This window comes from Dendrobates tinctorius, unplaced genomic scaffold (genome assembly GCF_039654945.1).
Source record: "Dendrobates tinctorius isolate UK_male_01 unplaced genomic scaffold, ASM3965494v1 ptg000370l, whole genome shotgun sequence".
Lineage (NCBI taxonomy): Eukaryota > Metazoa > Chordata > Amphibia > Anura > Dendrobatidae > Dendrobates > Dendrobates tinctorius.
Window position 1 is genome coordinate 5,865,555 of NW_027362036.1, and position 8,126 is coordinate 5,873,680.

The 8,126-nt window shown below is 43.9% G+C and overlaps 1 pseudogene; it reads right to left on the reverse strand.

Moving 5' to 3' along the window:
• Positions 1–1,402: 1,402 nt before the first annotated feature.
• On the reverse strand, positions 1,403–2,723 carry LOC141075770 (uncharacterized; annotated as a pseudogene).
• Positions 2,724–8,126: the final 5,403 nt, after the last annotated feature.

Sequence of the window (8,126 nt, forward strand, 5' to 3'; positions counted from 1 at the left end):
CAGCCGTTGAGTTACTTCATGTTCCTGCTAAATAACAGGAGGACAGAGCAAAGGGTGAAATAACTACAAGAGGAGAAGTGTGCTAAACAAAGGAAGGTGTTACAGTGAGAGAAGTAAATACCAAAAAATAAGGCAATTACTGTTAAAAAATGTACAGCCTATTTACTAGAGATAAACAGAAGAGAAGTGCAATGTATAGCAACGGAACAGCAAGGCAAAAAATCTTAGCTGAAAGTTCACAGCTCCAAATATCAGTAGAATGTCAGAACATATTATTGAATCTATCACCATCAGGAAAAGTCCACTGGAGGACGGAATATAAATCTGCAGCCAAAAGGTGATAAGTGTTCCCATGAAAACACCTGTGTTAAGCTAGACAGACTGCAGTCAGAAAACAGAACCCAAACACCCACAGAAAAGGTGTGTCTCATGTGGCTCAGCAGAAAGAGAAGCTGACCACAGAACACAAGCTCAATGAATTAAAGTTCAGGAGCATGACAATTTCAACAACATGACAGAAAAGGATGTGTCCACACGTCTACATGTACTGAGTGATGAGTCTACCTCATTTAACTTCTGGGTCTCCAATTTGGACATGTGAGCAGGGTCGGGATGCAGTGACAGACAGAAGGCAGAGCAAGGGTTAACAATTTTAACCGTTTTAGTTAAACAGGGGTTTAACTCCTAGCAGAGAGATGAATGATTAAACAAGGGAATAAACAGATCAATTGCAAAGGATATGCAGAGTTAATGAACAAGGTAACGGCAGTTCTTTTGTACACTTATGTCAGAAGTTCCTCAGACTGCAGATACAACTTGGGAGTCAGTAGCGCCAAAAACTGGCTGGCACGGTGCTTGTCCAAGAAGGTCCTGCTGGTAACAGCGGTCCATCTTCTGGCGGCAGCAGTCGGACTCCGGCACCTTCTGCTGAGCCCCTAGTCCATAAGCATGTGCGGCCAGAACAAACAAGGCTGCAGCAGTATCAGGGTCCAACATGAGCTGACAAGTATACACTGGCAAGGTAGGCCGCAAATGTCTGTCCAGTACTCGGATTTCTCTATGCAGCACATGCGCGGTACTCCCAGTCACGAAGCGCATGGCACCTTGCTCTCTGGCAGTTACCGGGCACGTTGCCCTGCCCTCTCTGGAATCTCTGCTGGTGACGGCAGAAGTACACGGATGCCGGCCGACGCAGTCCCTGTTCTAGAGGGACGGGACAGAGCAAATCTCTCCCTGCTGTACGTTGCATGTTCCCGCCAAGACTGACTGCTTCCGTGCGCGCTGTGGCTGCTGCTCCTTAGCCATGCCCCTAATTAACAAAATATTGCCACACACATAGCACACACACCAATAAATAAACAGTGTTTAAAATTTTCACACATGGATGTCTTGCCATGGAACAAGACCTTCATGTATGAAATAATTAGCAAATTGATCACGAATCCTCATTATCTCAACTGTAGAACAAACAGTAGTTGAATTGATGCACATGAGGTTCGACTCACAGTCATTGGGGTCAACCAGCAGGGGTTCATGTCTGGACACAAAGTTGTGCAGGCAGATGCATGCCTTCACTACACGGTCCACATTTTCAGGTTGTAATTGCATGCAAGTTAGTAAGATACGCCATTTTGCAGGCAAAATACCAAAGGTACATTTCACATAACATCTTGCCCGGCTCAAGCAATAATTAAAAATGCGTCTTGTGTAGTTTAGACTACGGCTTGAGTTTGGCTGTAGGAGATTTCGTCCAAGTTGGAACGCCTCATCCCCAACTAAAACATAGGGCAAACTTGAGCCTTCAGTCCCCAGAAGTGGTCGTGCTGAGGGTATGTTGAAGCTATTGCTGTACAAACATTTCCCCATGTTGGACTCTTCGAAGACTCTGGAATCGTTCGTCTGTCCATGTGCACCGATATCCACAGCTACAAAACGGTATCTAGCACCCGCAATAGCCATTAATACAATGGAAAAGTATTTTTTGCAGTTATAGTACAGGGATCCACTATGCACTGGTTTCTGAATCCGAAGGTACTTCCCATCCATGGCACAAATGCAATTCGGGGAATTAGCCACATCCTCAAAATTTTTGGAAATCGATAGCCACATTTCTGTTGTCGGGGTTGGTAGCATGAGTGGTTGTAAGTTGTTCCAAAATGGCATCACAAGTTTCCCGAACTAGTTGGCAAATGGTCAATTTCCCCAGCCGAAATTGAAAATGCAGTGATGCAAAAGTTTCTCCAGTAGCCAAATATCTATTGACAATACAAAACAAAAAAAAATTAGCACTATGGACAACGAAAATAAGGGCAAGTTAAAATGGACTAGGACAATTGGCAACGTGTAGAAAATGTAAAGACATGCACCACGATAAATTACATCCTGTCTTTGTCAATAGGAAAATGTTAACAAAAGGATATTTACCTCAAAGTCACCACTAAACGTTGCTCCGCACAAATACTTTCCCGGAAAGTGCTGCGTTGATGATGTATCTCATCCTTCACTTGTGCAAGCAGAATATCAAAGGTTTCGATGGACATCCGCAGATAACGTTCAAATTTAAAGGGATGATCCCGAAGCTGCACTTACAGGGTGTGAAAGGCACCATATGTATTCCAGAAAAAATTCACTTCATGGATCCAATATCTCCTTTGGGAAACATGCCTTCTCTGCTGAAGTCGCAGCTGCATCAAGCGAAATCTAACAAGCTCAGACACAAACATCTTGCTTGCAGCAGAAGTTCACTCAATGCTTTCAAAATGGAGAATGTGTGACCACCCACACCCGACGCTGACAAAAAGCAAAAAAAAACTTTATTGACAGTGCCTGAAGGCAAACGGATGTTTCACGAACGGACATCAAAATGACATAATGCAGTCACATGCATTAACGCGAAGCCAAATTTACACAAAATTTGGCTCATTTCAGCACATCCGTTTAACGGATCTGTTAAACGGATTGTACTAAACGCAATGTGAGCCTAGCCTTAGAAGGATAAGTAAGGGCAGAGGTAGGAGGTCAGCAAATGGATTAGAAAAAAAATATCAGTGAAATTTTCAAGACTTTTTCACATTTAAGTTAAGATTTGCACTGGCAGTTCCCGAAAATTCATTTGAGGTGGTGGTGATGTGGCTGCAGACTACACAAATCATTGCGTTTTTAAAGCGATTGTTATTTGTGGCATAGTTTTGCTCCTAAAAATTACATATCCATTACCACTCATTTGGAAAACCATGCAGATATGGTCTCATCTTCAAAAGTGGTTGCAGAACTTTTTTCAACTGAAACTTTATTTCCTACATCTAAATGTGTTATTTTCTGCAGCATGGATTTCTGTGAACCTTATTTATATGAATGGGACAATCTGAGAAATTTGAGCATAAGGGGGTTGTCTAGAATATTTTTGTTGGCATTATCATTTAACAAGTGATTTCTATTTTCAGGAATATCATTTGAAAAAATCTTATTTTTAGACATGCTGACTGACAAATTGTTTGTAAATGTAATGTATGCATGCTAACATATACATATCTACTAAAAGGATGTTGTTTCACAGTCAGTGGCCACAGGAAGAGGATGTGCTGATCTTTGGCACACAATGCTTAAAAAAAAAAAAAAAAAATCGACCCATATGATAAAAATAGTAAATAGGACAGTTACAATTATAACAGTCACACCTATACCCCAAAAGCATAAAGCTACGTCTTATAAATGGTGACCTACTATCCCAGTTTATGAACGGAAACTTCAGCAAGAGCCTTACAACACTAATACTATGCAATGTGTGAATAGATACTAAAAATAAGACTTTAAGCATAAGACTCCCAAGTTATACAGACCTGGAAAAATATAGTGGTACCACAATTTGTACACTGACACCTATGTGCAGCCTCATGCTAAAATATGTTTTGCTAGCCTAAACTAGGCAATTATATTTACTCAAAGATTGCAGCCAACTGTTTGACTACCCTGATGTGCTGTCAATCAGCATAAATATTTAGGTATCAAAGCACAGTAGCCTACAAGTAAGTGGCTGTTACACCATTATTTGAACCTACACATACAACCTCTGCCTCTGTCGCTAACCAGGGAGTCTTGAGTGTTTCTGCAGAGCAGCTAATCAGCAGGTGTAATTAGTTCTCTGCTATGAGCTTTGTGAGGGGCCACATCCTATTTAACCTCCCAGCAGTTGAATGGAAGATGTCTCTATATTCTGACCCTGGTTTGGTCTCTGAATACTCTGCAGCCTGATTTAGTTTCTTATACCAGGTACTGACTTGTACTGACCTATTGATTCTGCCTCTGACTCCATCCTCCTGGTTTTAACCTTGACTATATCCTGAGCTTGCCCCTGTTTTCTGGTTGTGTCCATAATCAGCACTATCTTATTTTTACCTATCTAGACTAATCTCTTCTACCAGTTCACTACACTGGCCAGCATTTACTCCATAGATGACACATGGGGACCCTGTAGTACGTCCAGTTTTCTATACAGAGGCTAAAGAGTGGAGGCAAGGTTTCCTCTGGGACCTGCTAAGCAAAGTGGCTTTTGCAAAGCCTGTCCATAGAATAGCTATTAAGAGCTGCCAAGCTTCCATGCACATTGCACCTGGAGCACCCCCAGGGCAAGTGGGGTTCTTACTCGGCACTGGGCTGGTGTCTTAAAGGGGATGTGTCGCGGTGGCGGTGACCCGGTCCGTGGCCCTGGGTGTCCATGTAAAATATAGTTTATGTTTAGATAAGTTCATGACGCCACCTGTGGTATCTGGTCAGAAGGGGACCAGCGCCGCAGTGCAGATCCTCTGGGACAGATGGTGGGATGCAGCAAAGGTGTAATAGCTCTCCACAGGCAGAGCTGTAGTCCCTGGGCAGCAGTAGTAGATGTTGAGGTAGATGGTGTAGTGTTTAGGCACAGAGATGTAGCAGTGCTAACTAGGTTGATGCACAAAGAAGGCAGAGACACATCTGAATACAGTTCCAAAGCTTTACTCACGTTTCTGGCATACACAGGTACCCGCTTCAGTGCCGTGTCCATCAGGTGAGGAGCTCAGCCAACTCCCAGGCAGATGGAGTACACCCTTCCACCACTCCCTTCCAAATGTGCTTTTTCTGAACGTCTCCTTACTAGCACCAGTCTGAAGTACTTGTAGTTATGAATTACACTCAAGTTCCTCTTTCTTGCTGTTACTTAGAACTCCACTTGCATGAGAGGCAGCTGTAGCCTTTTTCAGAGACTCCTTACAATCATGTCCCGGCTCACACACGTTGCTGCTGTGTCGTCGAGTCTTAGGTGGGAATAAAGTGGTCACAACTTCTATTCCTCCGGTTTCTACTGTAGAACCATTAGTATTCACACGGCTTCGGATACCGCACCCGGCCTTTGGCGCATAAACTTAGGAAAGGGCTCTGCTCTAGCCCCAGTCCCCAGCTCTCCTCCACACGTTCTGTCCTTTTCTATCTTTCCTTCTGAAGAGCTGATCTTTCTCTTCATTTCCTTGCCTCCAGCTCACAAGAGGCTGCTGCATATATGTCCTCGCACTCTATCCCTCTCTGGGGATCTGCTCTAACTTCCTGTCAGCTTTCCCCTCTCTAAGTGCAAACTAAGCTCCACCCACCTCCCAGCACCCTTCATGAACCAAGCAGGGGCCATAGAGGATGCTCTGCTGTTCTAAGGTGTCTGTGCTGGGTGCAGGTGCTGGAGTCTGGTCAGGTGTCCCCATCTTACCTGGGAAATGGGATACCACACCTCAGGAGGAGGTGCAGTACCGCTGTGGTGACTGAACCCTTACAGTGACCATGCCTGCTAGTGCCGTGCAATCTGGCTCACTTGAGTGGTTTGAGTATCAGGCACAGTCATGACTATATTTATGGTGCTGTCATTTAATTATCAAATGATTAAGCAAAAAAAATTAGTTACAGTTGTGGCCAAAAGTATTGACACCCCTGCAATTCTGTCAGGTAATACTCAGTTTCTTCCTGAAAATGATTGCAAACACAAATTCTTTGGTATTATTATCTTCATTTAATTTGTCTTAAATGAAAAAACACAAAAAGAATTGTCCTAAAGCCAAATTGGATATCATTCCACACCAAACAAAAAAAAGAGGGTTGACAAAAGTATTGGCACTGTTCGAAAAATCATGTAATGCTTCTCTAATTTGTGTAATTAACAGCACCTGTAACTTACCTGTGGCACCTAACAGGTGTTGGCAATAACTAAATCACACTTGCAGCCAGTTGACATGGATTAAAGTTGACTCAACCTTTGTCCTGTGTCCTTGTGTGTACCACATTGAGCATGGAGAAAAGAAAGAAGACCAAAGAACTGTCTGAGGACTTGAGAAACCAAATTGTGAGGAAGCATGAGCAATCTCAAGGCTACAAGTCCATCTCCAAAGACCTGAATGTTCCTGCGTCTACCGTGCGCAGTGTCATCAAGAAGTTTAAAGCCCATGGCACTGTGGCTAACCTCCCTAGATGTGGATGGAAAAGAAAAATTGACAAGAGATTTCAACGCAAGATTGTGCGGATGTTGGATAAAGAACCTTGACTAACATCCAAACAAGTTCAAGCTGCCCTGCAGTACGAGGGTACAACAGTGTCAACCCGTACTATCCGTCGGCATCTGAATGAAAAGGGACTGTATGGTAGGAGACCCAGGAAGACCCCACTTCCTACCCCGAGACATAAAAAAGCCAGGCTGGAGTTTGCCAAAACTTACCTGAAAAAGCCTAAAACGTTTTGGAAGAATGTTCTCTGGTCAGATGAGACAAAAGTAGAGCTTTTTGGGCAAAGGCATCAACATAGAGTTTACAGGAGAAAAAAAGAGGCATTCAAAGAAAAGAACACGGTCCCTACAGTCAAACATGGCGGAGGTTACCTGATGTTTTGGGGTTGCTTTGCTGCCTCTGGCACTGGACTGTTTGACCGTGTGCATGGCATTTGAAGTCAGAAGACTACCAACAAATTTTGCAGCATAATGTAGGGCCCAGTGTGAGAAAGCTGGGTCTCCCTCAGAGGTCATGGGTCTTCCAGCAGGACAATGACCCAAAACACACTTCAAAAAGCACTAGAAAATGGTTTGAGAGAAAGCACTGGAGACTTCTAAGGTGGACAGCAATGAGTCCAGACCTGAATCCCATAGAACACCTGTGGAGAGACCTAAAAATGGCAGTTTGGAGAAGGCACCCTTCAAATATCAGGGACCTGGAGCAGTTTGCCAAAGAAAAATGGTCTAAAATTCCAGCAGAGCATTGTAAGAAACTCATTGATGGTTACCGGAAGCGGTTGGTTGCAGTTATTTTGGCTAAAGGTTGTGCAACCAAGCATTAGGCTGAGGGTGCCAATACTTTTGTCTGGCCCATTTTTGGAGTTTTGTTTGAAATGATCAATGTTTTGCTTTTTGCTTCATTCTCTTTTGTGTTTTTTCATTTAAGACAAATTAAATGAAGATAATAGAGTTGAGCGAAAAGGGTCGAAAAAATTCAAAAGTCGCCGACTTTTGGCAAAGTCGGGTTTCATGAAACGAAACCCGACCCTAGGATGAGGTCGGCCACGAGGTCGGCGACTTACGCGCCAAAGTCGCGTTTCAAAAGTTTGTTTTGCGCTCTTTTTCAGCCAACCAGGATCCACGGACACTGTGGGCAACGTGATGACATAGGCACGGGTCACCACCATCTTTCAGAAGGGCATGCAAGTGATTGGCTTGCTTTGGAGGGCGTCACAGGGGGTATAAAAGGGCGTGCACGCCGACCGCCATCTTACTTCTGCCGATCTCAGTATAGGGAGAGGTTGCTGATGATTCTGTAGGGAGAGCGTTAGGCAGGGAAGAAGACCAAAAAACTGCTTCTGCTGCTAGCGATTTGGCCTGCACAACACACCAGTCACTGTGTGTGCAGTGCAAGGGGAGGCTATATAGTGGTGTATCAGTGGTGTTGGTTGTTGGGCTGCCTTCTAAGGCTTCCTAACAGGCTGGCATTGCTGTTTACCCACTGCTCCGCAAACTGCTTTTTTAAAAGCAATCCAATCTCCCTTATCCTCTAGTCACTTTGGTCACAGCTGTGCCATCGAGCCTGTCACATAGCGCTCAGATATTCATTGGGCCTCAAACTGCTTTTTTGAAAGCA